This window comes from Macaca thibetana, chromosome 8 (assembly GCF_024542745.1).
Source record: "Macaca thibetana thibetana isolate TM-01 chromosome 8, ASM2454274v1, whole genome shotgun sequence".
Taxonomy (NCBI): Eukaryota; Metazoa; Chordata; class Mammalia; order Primates; family Cercopithecidae; genus Macaca; species Macaca thibetana.
In genome coordinates this window covers 187,082-202,216 of record NC_065585.1, presented here as the reverse complement: position 1 = coordinate 202,216, position 15,135 = coordinate 187,082, and the positions used below count along the sequence as shown (strand labels likewise).

The following is a 15,135-nucleotide window of genomic DNA, read 5'->3' as shown; positions in this document are numbered from 1 at the left end:
TCCTTTCTGAAAGCGTCCCGCCCCTCAAGCTCCGGTCATGTCCGTCTTCTTGGCTCCGCAGGGAGGAAACGTTGGTTCTGAGTTATGATTTTCCTCCTTTGTGCGTGCCCAGGTTACATGACTTTCAGTTTTGGCTCTGCTATACCTCCTGTTACCAACAGAATAGGGTCAGTTTGGGCCAGTCTTGTGGTTACACACACCTCAGTGTCACAGGATTCTCTCTGCCAAAGGGCTGTGAAGCTCAGGGCCAAGGTGATTGAAATTCAGCTCTACTATTGGATTGTCCTGGATTGTTTTAGCAGTTGAGAGGGATCAAGCTCTGTCCCAGCATCTTGATCCCAACAGAGAACTGATGCTCTGGGACCTTCACCTCAGACCTCAGTGCATCCTGGTTTTTGTTTTTCTCCCTCCTGCACAACTTTTTTTAATTTTGCAAATGTTCATACATTCATAAAGGTTGAAAGAATAATACAATGAATACCTGCATGCCCTTCACTTAGATTTAGCAGCTGACATCCTCTCTAGCATGTCCCCTCTGTGTCTCTGTGACTGTCTTTCTCCTTCAACAGCACAATGTTTATTGAGTGCTTGTGTGCTAAGCACTAAGTGCCGGGGCTACATCAGTGAACAAGCAACGTGCCTAACAAATCCGTCTTTCTGGATCATATGTGTGAATGGAGACAGTAGGCAATACGCAGAATAAATGCAGGAATTACAGAGTGTCCAGAGATGGGGAGGACTACAGAAGGTCTGGGCAGGTGCAGTGTGTCTGCTGGTTCACCTTGGCGACATGAGGCAGCAGCTGCCCCCTCTTCCTCTGGCTTCTTCAGTTCTAAGACTAAAGACTCCAGCTTCTCCTATAGGGCAACAAAGGGGTTTCAGCCCATCCTGGGCTCCAGCTTGAGGTCACAGACCTCAACTTGTCCTTCCGCTCATTTTACTTCATCTTCCCTTCCTGTCTGCCCTGTTCCAGCAACAGATGCAAAGACAACAGCCTTACAGGAACTATGTCCCACAATTGTGTGAGGCACAATCCCTGCAACAAATAGTATATGATATATATACACACACAATATATGTATCATTCATAAGTATACAGTTTACTTTTTTTTTGAGACCGAGTTTCACTGTTGTTGTCCAGGCTGGAGTGCAATGGCATGATCTTGGCTCACCGCAACCTCTGCCTCCCGGGTTCAAGCCATTCTCCTACCTGAGCCTCCCAAGCAGCTGGGATTAGAGGCACCTGCCACCACGCCCAGCTAATTTTTGTATTTTTAGTAGAGACGGGGTTTCACCATGTTTTGACACCAATTGTTTTGGAAAAACTCAAACTTTTTTTTTCTGCTCTCACACTGCCACAAGTGGGATTCAAACCCACACCTACCTTAGGAGACCAGAAAATTGTTTCAGAAAAACTCTCAAACCCTGTTTTTCCTCTGCTCTCATACTAACACAATAACAATCAACACAGAAGGCTTAGGTAACCCCAAATATATGGGGATTTCTCCCCATCAGCAAGCAATCAATTCTACTGGGTGTCCTCCAATTTAACTCCTTCACTGTCTGCCTGGAGATAGTGCCAGATCCCACAGAATGAGGGCTCAGTTCCCCACTCCCCAATCCCGGACATGAGTCACAGTCTGGGCCTCCAGAACTGATTGACTTCCTTCAAGTTGGGGTTTCCATGACTCCCTCTTTGGGTTTGATTTGCTAGAACAGTTCACAGAACTCAGGGAAAACCTTATGTTTGCCAGTTTATAATGAAGGATATTACAAAGGCTACAAATAAAGAGATGTGTAGGGCAAGGCATGGGGAGAGGGGTGCAGAGCCTCCGTGCCCTTGCCGGGCACACCACCCTCCAGGAACCTCCGTGTGTTCAGCTCTCTGGAAGCTTCTACAAACCCAGTCCTCTGGGTTTTCATGGAAGCTTCATGACATCAATATTTTTTCCACCAGGCTATGAGGTGGGACCCTCTCTGGAATGATGGTCTTATGACCCACAATCGGAAAGGTAGGGGAAGATTAGGGTCCTGCGGCCAGGAGAAGGTCAGAGAGATTTTGTTTCCTGAGGTCTTCCCCTGTAATCCCAGCTAGTTGGGGGGCTGAGGCAGGAGAATCATTGCTATAACATCCAACGTTATAACAAACGACTGTAACAAGGGCTATGGCAGTTATGAGCCGGAAACCATACAAACGTGTGTGTGTGGGTGGAAAGAGAGAGACCAGAAGTGCTATGCTGGAAACTATTCTTTGAGGTTGTGTTCACATTTTTTTTTAAACCAATTTAACATATTATGTTACTGTCTCACTTAAGATTGACATTGACTGTGCAACAGAAACCTGATTACAGTGGCTGAACCAAATAATTTTTTTTTTAATGAGTCAGTTTTTCTAGGAATATGGAGCCCATCTAGGGCCACACAGTGCCACCAGGCCTCTAGGCTCCCCCTTTATTTCCCATTGGCCATCTTAATAAGCAGCTTCCTTTCTTTCTTTCTTTTTTTTTTTTTTGCCTCATGATTGCAAGAAGACTGCTTCACTACTAGAATCACATCCAGATTCCAGGCAGAATGAGAAAAAACAAAAGACAAAAGCAAATGTATGCTCAGTCAACCCCACGTGAAACAGCTGTTTCAGAACTGCACCCTGCGACTTTTACTTAATATCTTTTTGTCCTAAAGTGTGTTACCAGTTCTAGCTCCAAGGGTGACTAGGAAAATGTCGTTTTTCAGCTGGGCAAAGTGCCATGTTTAAGATTAAAAATTGCCGAAAATCAGGCTGGGCGCGGTGGCTCATCCCTGTAATCCCAGCACTTTGGGAGGCGGAGGCGGGCAGATCACGAGGTCAGACAGAGATCATCCTGGCAAATAAGGTGAAACCCCGTCTCTACTAAAAACACAAAAAATTAGCTGGGTGTGGTGGTGGGCGCCTGTAATCCCAGCCACTTGGGGGGCTGAGGCAGGAGAATGGTGTGAACCCGGGAGGCAGAGCTTGCAGTGAGCTGAGATCACGCCACTACACTCCAGCCTGGGTGACAGAGCAAGACTCCGTCTCAGGAAAAAAAAAAAAAAAAAATTGCCAGAAATCCCTGATAGTGTTTTTTTGATGGAACCTGAGAACTTACAGGTAATCAATTTGACACCAGATAAGTGATAAAGAGTAAACTTAAAAATCAATTTAAAATTCATGACCTCGGATTTGATTTCATTAACTATCATTCAGTTTATCCTCAACCTAATTAATATGTACAACTGAGGATATTTAGAAATACTGTGTTCAGAGAAGAGAAATAAACATTTCTTATGGGGAAATATACTATAAGGCTGATAATACATTGATTTTTAAAAATATATTTGACTGCTATGTCCTTATTGCTTTATTTTTGTTGCTTTATTGAGGTATAAATTGCACAGACAATAAATTGCACGTACTTTAAGTATAGTTTGATGAAAATGTTGACATAAGTAGATACCTGTGAAACTATCCCCACGATTAAGATACTAAACATGTCCATCAACCCCAAACGCCCCCATCCCTGGGTCTGCTTTCTGTCACTCTAACTCAGTTTGTACTTTGTATGGTATTATATAATCATAGAAGATATATTATTTTGGAGTATGGGTGGATCTAGCCTCTTTCACTCGGCAGAGGTATTTTGAGATTTAGCCATTTGCTGTGTGTATCAATGGTGTGCTCCTTTACATTGTTGGGCAAGACTCCCAACAACTGTATTGTACGTACCACAATTTTTAATCCATTCCCCAGATACTGGACATGGGTTGTTTCCATTTTTTAGCTACAGACATTTGTATGTTTTTGTGTGTATCTGTGCTCCCTTCTTTCTTTCTCTTTTTGTTCTTTCCTTCCTTCCTTTCTTTCTTTATTTCTTTCTTTCTTTCTCTTTCTTTTCTTTCTTTCTTTTTCTTTCTTCTCTCTTTTTTCTTTTTCTTTCTTTTCTTTCTTCTTTCTCTTTCTTTTCTTTGCTTTCTTTCTTTCATTTTTCTCCTTCCTTCCTTTTCTTTCCCTCCTTTCTTTCTTTCATTTTTTCTTTCTTTTTCTTTTCTTCTTTCTTTCTTTCTTTCTTTCTTTCTTTCTTTCTTTCTTTCTTTCTTTCTTTCTCTCTCTCTCTCTCTTCTTCTTCTTTCTTTCTTCTTTCTCTCTTCCCCTCTTTTTCCCTCCCTCTCTCTCTTTTTCTCTCTGTCTCTCTTCTTTCTTTTGAGACGGAATCTCACTCTGTTGTCCAGGCAGGAGTGCAGTGGCATGATCCAGGCTCATTGCAACCTCTGCCTCCTGGGTTCAAGCAATTTTCCTGCCTCAGCCAACTGAGTAGCTGGGATTACAGGCAGACACCACCACGCCTGGCTAATTTTTGTATTTTCAGAAGAGATGGGGTTTCACCATGTTGGCCAGGCTGGTCTCGAACTCCTGACCTCAAGTGATCCACCCGCCTCTGCTCCACAAAGTGCTGGGATTACAGGTGTGAGCCACTGCACCCAGCCTGCTTTTGTTTCTTTTAAAGAAACTGTCAACCTCTTTCTAAAGTGTTTTTCACCACTTTACCCTCCTTGAGCAGTATGTGGCAGCTCCAGTTGCTCCATATACTTGCCTACCCTTGGTATTGTCAATCTATACAAAATTAGCCATGCTGATGGGAGTACAGTGGCATCTCATGTGTTTTTCTTTTTTTGAGATGGGGTCTCACTCTGCTGGAGTGCCTTGGCATGATCTCGGCTCACTGCAACCTCTGCCTCCCGGGTTCAAGTGATTCTCCTGCCTCAGCCCCCCAACTAGCTGGGATTACGCGCGTGCACCACCACGCCCGGGTAATTTTTGTATTTTTAGTAGAGACAGGGTTTCGCTGTGTTGGCCAGGCTGGTGTCAAACTCCTGACTTCAAGTGATCCACTTGTCTTGGCCTCCCAAAGTTCTGGGATTACAGGTGTGAACCATCGTGCCCAGCCTCATTGTGGTTTTTATTTGCATTTCTTTAATGCTTAATGGTGCTGAGCATCTTTTCATGTGCTTATTTACTATGTACATATATTCTTTGGTGAAGCAGCTGTTTACATTTTTTGCCCATTTTAAATAGTCATTTGTCTTATTGAGTTATCAATTATTTATAGGATTGGATACAGGTCCTATGTTGCAAATATATGTTTTGCAAATATTTTCTCACAGTTGTGCCTTTTCATTTCATTTCATTTTGAAGAGCAAAAGTTTTAAATTTTGATAAATGAATTAACTGATTTCTTTCCTTGAAAGTTCATACTTTTTGTTTCTTATTTAGTAAATTCTTGGGTGGGCACAGTGACTCACGCCTGTCATCCCAGCACTTTTGGAGGCCAAGGTGGGAAGATCACTTGAGGTCAAGAGTTCAGGAGCAGCCTGGCCAACATGGCAAAACCCCTTCTCTACTGAAAATACAAAAATTAGCTGGGCATGGTGGCGGATACCTGTAATCCCAGCTACTCAGAAGGCTGAGGCAAGGAGAATCACTTGAACCTGGGAGGTGGAGGTTGCTTGTTCACTGATGTAGCCTTGGCGCTTAGTGTTTAGCACACAAGCACTCAATAAAACAAAAAGTAATAATAATGAAATTAATTAATTCTTGCCAAGTCAAGGTCTCTAAGGTTTTCCCCTAAGTTTTTTTTTTTTTCTTTTTTCTTTTTTTAAGACTGAGACTTGGTCTTTGCCCAGGCTGGAGTGCAATGGCGCAATCTCAGTCCACTGCAACCTCTGCCTCCTGGGTTCAAGCAATTCTCCCGCCTCAGCCTCCTGAGTAGCTGGGATTACAGGCACCTGCCACCATGCCTGGCCAATTTTTAGTAGAGATGGGGTTTCAGCCTTCAACTCCTGACCTTGTGATCTACCTGCCTTGGCCTCCCAAAGTGCTGGGATTACAGGCGTGAACCAAGGCGCCCGACCTCCTATATTTTCTTCTTCTAAGTTTTGTACATTTAATTGATGATACATTTTGAGTCATTTTTTATATATTGTATGAGGTAAGGACTGGAGTTCACTTGTGTTACTCAGTGGTTTCAACATTTCTTGAAAATGATACCCTATCTTTTTTAGACAGGGTTTTGCTCTGTTGTTCAGGCTGGAGTGCAGTGGTGCCATCATGGCTCACTGTATCCTTAACCTCCTGGACTCAAGCAATCTTCCTGCCTCAGCCTCCAAAGTTGTTGGGACCACAGGAGCGTGCCACCGCGCCAGGCTAATTTAAAAATTTTTTGTGTGGAGACAGGGTTTCCCTATGTTGCCAGGTCTGGTCTTGAACTCCTAGGCTCAAGTGGTCCCCCTACTTTGGCCTCCCAAAGTGCTGGGATTACAGGTATGAACTTACCCTGGCCTGACAACTCTAATCTTAAAATAATCTTTTGTATATTATTTTATATGTGCTATCTGTAATATGTTATAAATATTTTTCTCAGTTTGTCATTTTTTTACTTTGTTGGTTTTGATCATGTAAAAAAATTTCATGTGGTTAAATTTATGGATATTTTCTCTTTTGTTTCTTGATTTTGAGTAATAGTAAAATTTCCCTAACTTTCAGTTTCTAGAATAATTTATTCATATTTTCATCTAGTACTTGTTTGGTATTGTTTCTTTACAATTACCTCTCTGTTCCATTTGCAGTTTATTCTGCTACATGGTGTGGAGAATGGATCTAATTTTATCTTCCAAATGGCTAGCTGGTTATTCCAATACCCACATTATGACATTTATCCTTAACCCATCATTTGATTATGTCAAATTTCCATAGGGGAGCAGTCTCCACAGTTGATGTTCTGACTTTTGGAAATGCTCAGAGCTTAGCCCATGGGCAGAGAAAACTCTGCACATAGAAGAAGCCACATGGGGTATCTGGGAGCCAGGGTGCTCCCCACCCCTCCCCACACACAACAGGGGCCAGTGGTGACTGTGATTCTTGCCCCTCAAGCCTCAGGTGGGTGGTCCAGCTGAAATTTGCCCAGTAAAGGCCCTATTTTCCCCCCAGGCCCTGGAGCTTTTTTTGGAGGGTTCTGTTGGACTCAACAACGACACACAAAGCAGCACAGCTCAGAGCACATGCTGGCCAGCCAGCAGAGAGCTGGTGAATGAATATGCCGAGGCAATGGAAGACATACCACTGGGTGGGACGGTCATCACCCAGACATCTGCTGACAGTGCCGACTGTATGGTTACCTGCAGACTCAGATGACCCACCCACAATTTTGAGACTGATGATGTTACATAAACACACCCCAAGGAGGGTGTGAAAAGGTTTATTTTATACATAATTGAGGGCAGCAGCGAGGCTTCCCAGGCGGGTCCAAAATGGCTTGAGACAGCAAGGAAAGGAGGCTGGACTGGGTTTTTATTGTGGTTGGGGTGGGACTGATGGGAGAGTCCCCACATGCAGGCAGGGGCTTGTGTTGTTCGAATCTTCTGGTGTTACCAAAGAAGGGAGCACCCAGGCTTTCTTACCAGTTTCCCCAGGTGTGAGCACAAAGGAAAGAGGGAGGGTGAGACTTAAACACTGACAATAATCAAACATCAAAAAATGGCCCCAGATTGCTCATTATGTCATGTGAGAAGTATGTTTTGCAGTGAGCAGGTCTATGCATATCTACCGCCAAAGGCAGAGGGAGATGAGAGGTCAAAGAGGCTGATAAGTCATTTCCCAGAAGAAAACATTCAACAGGGACTTAGAAACAGAAGTCATGTCTTAGGCAGCTTTGAGATGATGGATCCCTGCACCTGCCCTCCAAAAAGTAGCAAGCTTTTTTGGTAAAACATGTGCAGCTGGTTATGTCTCAGACTTTCCTGCAAAACTTGTGACCAATGGGGAGGTTAGATAAGCATCCTTATGAGGGGTTATCCATGCCACAGGCATTGTGTAAAGACCTTGCCACAGGACCCTTTCGTATGCCGCAGTCAACCACTGCTCATCACAGTGGCTTTGCCTCAAGAGGGCATCATTCTTGCCAGGCAACAGGTTATTTTCCTACACTCCACTCTGTGAAACCCACCCTTATTATCTCAAGTGCCCTCCTCTTCTGGAGGAGTCCCTGGGCACAGAGGGAGAGTGCTTGATATATAGATTTAGCAGCAGAGCATTGCTGACGGAAAACAGACTGGGCCCAGCAGGATTCCAAATGAGGGAGATTTGCCAGCTTTGTTGAACCATCTCTAGTCTTTGCAATAGGGATATGGTCGGGCTCTGTCCCCACCCAAATCTCATTTTGAAGGGCTGTGTCCCCACCCAAATCTCATGGGAATTGTAGCTCCCACAATTCCCACATCATGGGAGCAGCCTGGTGGGGGTTGAATTATGGGGGTGCGTCTTTCCTGTGCTGGTCTTGTGATAGTGAATGAGTCTGGTGAGATCTGATGGTTTTAAAAATGGGAGTTTGCCTGCTCAAGCTCTTTTCACCTGCCGCCATCCATGTAAGATGTGACTTGCTCCTCCTTGCCTTCTGCCACGATTGTGAGACCTCCCCAGCCATGTGGAACTGTATGTCCATTAAACCTCTTTCTTTTATAAATTGCCCAGTCTTGGATGTGTCTTTATCAGCAGCGTGAGAACAGACTAATACAAATACCATTTTTGTTTTCTCAGAAGAAGTAAAATGAGAGATATGTAACAATAATTTGAATAGTAGAAATATAATGTGCAGAAGGATTACAATCAAAAAGAGAATCTGGGCTGTGTGTGTTGGCTCACACTTGTAATCCTAGCATTTTGAGAGGCCAAGGCAGGAGGAATGCTTGAGGAGTTTGAGACCAGCTTTGGCAACATAATAAGACTCTGTACACACACACGCACAAATTAGCTGGGCATGGTGGCACACACCTGTGGTCCCACCTACTGTGGGGGCTGAGATGGGAGGATCACTTGAGTCTGGGAGGTCAAGGCTGTAGCGAGCTGTGATTGTGCCATTGCACCCCAGCCTGAACAACAGAGTAACATCCTGTTTCTTTTTTTTTTTTTTTTTTTTTTTTTTTTTTTTTGAGACGGAGTCTCGCTCTGTAGCCCGGGCTGGAGTGCAGTGGCCAGATCTCAGCTCACTGCAAGCTCCGCCTCCTGGGTTTACGCCATTCTCCTGCCTCAGCCTCCCGAGTAGCTGGGACTACAGGCGCCCGCCACCGCGCCCGGCTAGTTTTTTGTATTTTTTAGTAGAGACGGGGTTTCACGGTGTTCGCCAGGATGGTCTCGATCTCCTGACCTTGTGATCCGCCCGTCTCGGCCTCCCAAAGTGCTGGGATTACAGGCTTGAGCCACCGCGCCCGGCCTGTTTCTTTTTTAAAAAAGAGAGACAGAGACAGAATTTGTATGCCAAAATGGAAAAAAAAGAACTTATTCCATTAATGAGCCAACTAAAAACATCATGAAGAAACTTAAAATAGGCATGTGCCACCACACCCAGCTAATTTTTGTATTTTTAGTAGAGATGGGGTTTCACCATGTTGGCCAGGCTGGTCTCAAACTCCTGACCTCAGGTGATTCGCCCACCTGGGCCTCCCAAAGTGCTAGGATTATAGGCATGAGCCACCATGCCCGGCCTAGACACCATTTCTTATTTGACAATGGTTCCTATATAATTGTAATGTACCAAATTAGCCTAATACGTCTCTTTTGGCCTTTCAGGAGCCCTAATTTTTTTTTTTTTTTTTTTTTTTTTTGGAGATGGAGTCTTGCTCTGTCACCCAGGCTGGAGTGCAGTGGCATGATCTCGGCTCACTGCAACCTCCACCTCCCGGGTTGAAGCAATTCTCCTACCTCAGCCTCCTGAGTAGCTGGAACTACAGGTGCATGCTGCCACGCCCAGCTAATTTTTTGTATTCTAGTAGAGATGGTGTTTCACTGTGTTGCCTAGGCTAGACTTGAACTCATGAGCTCAGGCAATCCGCCCGCCTTGGCCTCCCAAAGTTCTAGGATTATAGGCGTGAGCCATTGCACCCGGCCTAATTGTTTTTTCAAAATTAATTAATTTTTTTTTTGTAGAGACAGGGTCTTGCTATATTTTAACTCAGGTTGATCTTGAACTCTGTGAGTGATCCTCCCACCTTGGCCTCCCAAAGTGCTGGGATTGCAGGCATGAGCCACTGTGCCTGGACACAATGTGGCAAGTTGTGTTTTTGGTTTTTTTTGAGACATGGTCTTGCTCTGTCACCCAGGCCACAGTGCAGTGGTACGATCTCAGCTCACTGCAACCTCTGTCTCCCAGGCTCAGGCGTGAGCCACCACGCTCGGCTGATTTTTTTGTTTGTTTTGTTTTGTAAACTCGAGGGATTATTATTTCTTGATTGGAGAAAGAGGAGACAGCATTTGGTGAGGAAGTCATACAGGGGGATGTCAGGGAGGGTGATCGATTGAAGGGTGGGAACTGGAACTGAGAACCCAGCAGGGACTTCTAGGAAGACTCAGCAGTCAGTGGTGAAGGTGGTTGAGAGCTGGATGCACCAGGAGCTGCAGGCCTTGCATAGGATGTGTCCATCCAGTGGGTAGCAGCCCTGACACTCGCCCTCAGAGGAGAGCAGTGGCCCACACTCCTCGCACTTGTAACAGCCAATGTGAAAACTTCGATCCAGAGCAACAATTCTCAGTCTCCTCCTCATCTGGCGCAGGCATTATGGCCCCACCGCACACTCAGCATCTTGGGGCAAACTTCCTGTGAAATCCTCAATGCAGTGCATCTGGCTGGTAGTGTCCACCGTGAAGGGGGTACCGTCGGGGCGTAGGTGAAGCAGCTGGGGTGGTAGTCCTTCCCCATAGCCCGCAGGATCCGGTCCAGGGTGGGCTGGGAGCACGTGGCACATTTCTCCCGGGTGGCCACGTAGCAGCCCTGGCAACACGCCCTCTCTCCATGGCGTAGAAATGCTGTCCCCGAAGCTGGGCCCGGCATGTAGAACACACAAAACAGCCCACATGAAAGACGCAATCGAGGGCCACAACCCCAGCCCCATCCCCGACCACATCTCCGCAGCCACTACACTGGCCAAAGTACTCCCAGCTGGGCGGGTGGTTCATGTCGTGCACCTGCTTCTTCGACAGCCTGACAAGCTCATCCTCCCGAGGTGGCTCAGGGGCACCTGGGGCCGTGCTCGCGTCCTCTTCCTCCTCCTGCGGGGCCAGAGACCCCCGCAGCTTCCTCTTTGGCCCCTGGCCCTGGCTCTCTCTGGCTCCTATAGCCAGGCCCCCAGACTTCACCTTGGCCTGGGACAGAAAGTGGGGGCCCGGGAGGGGCCCAGAGGCCTGAGAGGTTCCCCGCCTGGGTGGGCCGCAGCCCCTCACTGACTGTGCCACCTTCGCTTGCACGGGGAAGGCCGGCCGGGGGGGCTGGCGGCAGCATAAGAGGCTGCAGTGGGGCCCCATAGGGAGACGCGGGGAGCGCGAGGCTGGGTTCGGCTTCAGAGAGCCCGGGCGGGAGGCAGGAGGTGGCCGGGGCTCTGCCTGTTGGTCTGGTCGCAGGGGCGCATGACCCCGACCCCCCTTCAGCTTGGCCAGCGTGCTGCTCAGCAAGTCTATCTCAGCGTCCAGGCTTCCGGGGCGAAGGCCCCCCGTCTGCAGGGAGCCCCTGAGTGCGCTGGAGTACTCCATGGGACCCCACCCAGGCCGGCCCTAATTCTCAGGTCCCCCTGGGGCCTGGTAACACTGCTCAGATGGGAGAGGACAAAAAATGACCCTGGAGTGGGGCTGGAGTGCTGCTCCGTGGCCCGGTGGTGGCCCCGGGATACCTCAGGGGATCGCTGTCCCCTGAGGGGGTCTGGTGGGCTCTGGCTGCTTCAGGGGCAGTCAGGTGAGCCCTGACGGCCTGTAACAGGCAACTCCAGACAGCGGTCTTAAAGCCCGGGGCCTCTGGCCTTCAACCCCTCTTCGTCCTGTACCTCGTTTGGGACTCCAGAAAAGAAAACTTTTTCTGCCATGCCCGGCTAATTTTTGTATATTTTGCAGAGATGGGGTTTCACCATGTTGTCCAGGCTGGTGTTGAACTCCTGGACTCAAGTGTTCTGCCCACTTGGCCTCTCAAAGTGTTGGGATTACGGGCATGAGCCACCGTGCCTGGCCACCAGGGGCCCTAATTGTTATGTCCAAGTTAGTTCAGGTCAAAAAAACTTAATTTTAGAATTTGAAATGTGATTTTGGGAAGTATGTCGAATATCAAAGATTTAAAACACCTGATATTAAAATAAGAAAGGTTTAAAACAGTTGATCAACATAGGATGACAGTTCACTGTAAGATAATAGTCATTCATTTAGCCGAAGTGGTAATTCAAAGATTTCAGAAAGCAAAAACCTCTACACTTTGATAGACAGAAGAAAAACTAAATAAATTAAAATAATAAAAAATGATAGAGAGGAGACTCAGTTTTTGGAACAATTAAAAGACCTAAGAAAGACAGCATGAGACAGAATCTGTCTCTCCTCTCCTTGTTTTTTTTTGGAGTTTACTCAAAAGGTGAATAAAAATATTTTTCTGTTATTAATATTATTATACATGAAATTATTGTTCAAAAGAGAAAACCAAATTTTATTTTTGTATTAATCCATTATCAATACTAAAGCTAATTTTAATACAACCTTATAAACTAATCCATCCAGTCTCAGCTTTTGACTACACAAGACTTCCATAGCCCATTTATGACTTCTTACACATTTTTCTACTTTTTTCCCTTTCCCAACTTTTAGATCCATTTAGACTTATATGATTTTTCTTTCATTTTGAAACAACCTGTAAATAACCTCTAAACTAGAGAAAATTATTTTTTCTTTAGCAAAAACCACTGAGTGTGGTGGCTTATGCCTGTAATCCCAGTACTTTGGGAGGCCGAGGCAGGAGGACTGCTTGAGCCCAGGAGTTCAAGATGACACTGGGCAAGATGGTGAAACCTTGTCTCTATAAAAATAAAAAACTTAAAAATAAAGGTAGTTGGGTGTGGTGGCACACCCCTATAATCCTAGCTGCATGGCAGGCTAAGGTAGGAGGATAACTTGAGCCCAGGAGTTTGAAGCTGCAGTGAGCTATGATCACACCATTGTACTCCAGCCTGGGTGACAGAGCCAGACTTTGTCTCCAGAAAACAAAACAAAAGGAAAAAAAAAAAAAAAAAAAAACGGTCAGGCGCGGTGGTTCATGCCTATAATCCCAGCACTTTGGGAGGCTGAGGCGGGCAGATCATGAGGTCAGGAGATCGAGACCATCCTGGCTAACACGATGAAACCCTGTCTCTAGTTAAAAAAAAAACACAATACAAAAAAAAAAAATTAGCCGGGTGTGGTGGTGCGCACTTGTAGTCCCAGCTACTCGGGAGGCTGATGCAGGAGAATGGCGTCAACCCAGGAGGTGGAGCTTGCAGTGAGCCAAGATGGCACCACTGCACTCCAGCCTGGGCAACAGAGCAAGACTCCATCTCAAACTAAAATAAAAAAAAGGAAAAGAAAAAAACAAACCACATCCTGATGTTTTATTATTATTATTTTTTGAGACAGAGTCTCACTCTGTCACCCAGGCTGGAGTGTAGTGGCATGACCTCTGCTCACTGCAACCTCCGCCACCTGGGTTCAAGCAATTCTCCTGCCTCAGCCTCCCGAGTAGCTGGGACTACAGGCGTGTGCCACCATGCCCCGATAATTTTTGTAGTTTTAGTAGAGACAGGGTTTTGCCCTGTTAGCCAGGCTGGTCTCAAACTCCTGACCTCAAGTATCTACCTGCCTCAGCCTCCCAAAGTGCTGGGCAAAATGTGACTTTACGATTTAAAATTACTGAAAATAATTTTGAAACTATGACACAAGTACCGTCCTAATGTCTTCCCCAGACATTCTGGGGAATACCCACATGGCACCCAGGGATGAGTATGAAGAGCATGGCCCATCTGGGTCCTGAATTTACATGTAGAGAGCTCATCACAGAGGACAGATGTGAAGATATGTCTGCATCTCCCAGCATAGTCAGGAGGCACAGCTGGGGCAGAGAGAACTCCACACGTCACCAGGCCTCACCATGGCCATTTGTTTAGAGCCCATAATTGAATGGGTCTAAGACCTAAGCTCACAGACAAGTTAAACAAGTATCAAAAATATCACAGAATCAACAGTTTTATGACCTTAAAACATCTAGCAGAGATATTCTAAACCTGTCTGACTAGTAGACCAAGGAGAACGTGTCTAAATTAATACTGACAATCCTGAAGACATTCCTATGTCACCCACAATTTAAAATCTAGTTTTATTTACCAAAGATTACTAAAGTCACATGAACTTGAAAAATATTTGGGCTTATTTTTTTTTTTTTTTTTTTTTGAGACGGAGTCTCGGTCTGTCGCCCAGGCTGGAGTGCAGTGGCCGGATCTCAGCTCACTGCAAGCTCCGCCTCCCGGGTTCACGCCATTCTCCTGCCTCATCCTCCCGAGTAGCTGGGACTACAGGCGCCCGCCGCCTCGCCCGGCTAGTTTTTTGTATTTTTTAGTAGAGACGGGGTTTCACTGGGTTAGCCAGGATGGTCTCGATCTCCTGACCTCGTGATCCGCCGGTCTCGGCCTCCCAAAGTGCTGGGATTACAGGCTTGAGCCACCGCGCCCGGCCTGGGCTTATTAACTTACGAGCACTTATTTATAAATCAATTTGGTACCATGTAGACACCACACACACACACAAATAAAATACAAAGATTTTATAGCTTTGATTTTAAAATTTTAGCAACGAAATAGGTAAAACTCACTAGTTTAAAACAACAGTTGGATTCAAACTTTGCAAATGAAACAAGTTAATCTGTCCCACATGACCAAAGACCTTACTGAGTTTTAGAGGAAAAAAGGATAACAAATTTACATCTCAAAGCACAGAGCAAGAATTTAAACTTTTTTTTCTTTTTTTTTTGAGACGGAGTCTTGCTCTGTTGCCCAGGCTGGAGTGCAATAGCGGGATCTTGGCTCACTGCAAACTCCACCTCCCGGGTTCAAGCAATTCTCCTGCCTCAACTTCCTGAGTAGCTGGAATTACAGGCGCCTACCACCAGGCCCAGCTAATTTTTGTATTTTTAGTAGAGATGGGGTTTCACCATGCTGGCCAGGCTGGTCTCGGACTCCTGACCTCAGGCGATCTGCCTGCCTTGTCCTCCCAAAGTGCTGGGATTACAGGGGTGAGCCACC

At 45.9% G+C, this 15,135-nt stretch overlaps 1 protein-coding gene and 1 pseudogene across 1 annotated transcript in view; one reads left to right on the top strand and one right to left on the bottom strand.

Moving 5' to 3' along the window:
- The window catches only part of LOC126960995 (UPF0488 protein C8orf33), a 200,659-nt gene that overhangs the window by 76,317 nt on the left and 109,207 nt on the right, over positions 1-15,135 (top strand). The gene's annotated exons all lie outside the window — the stretch shown is intronic.
- On the bottom strand, positions 10,282-13,860 carry LOC126961581 (thyroid receptor-interacting protein 6-like; annotated as a pseudogene).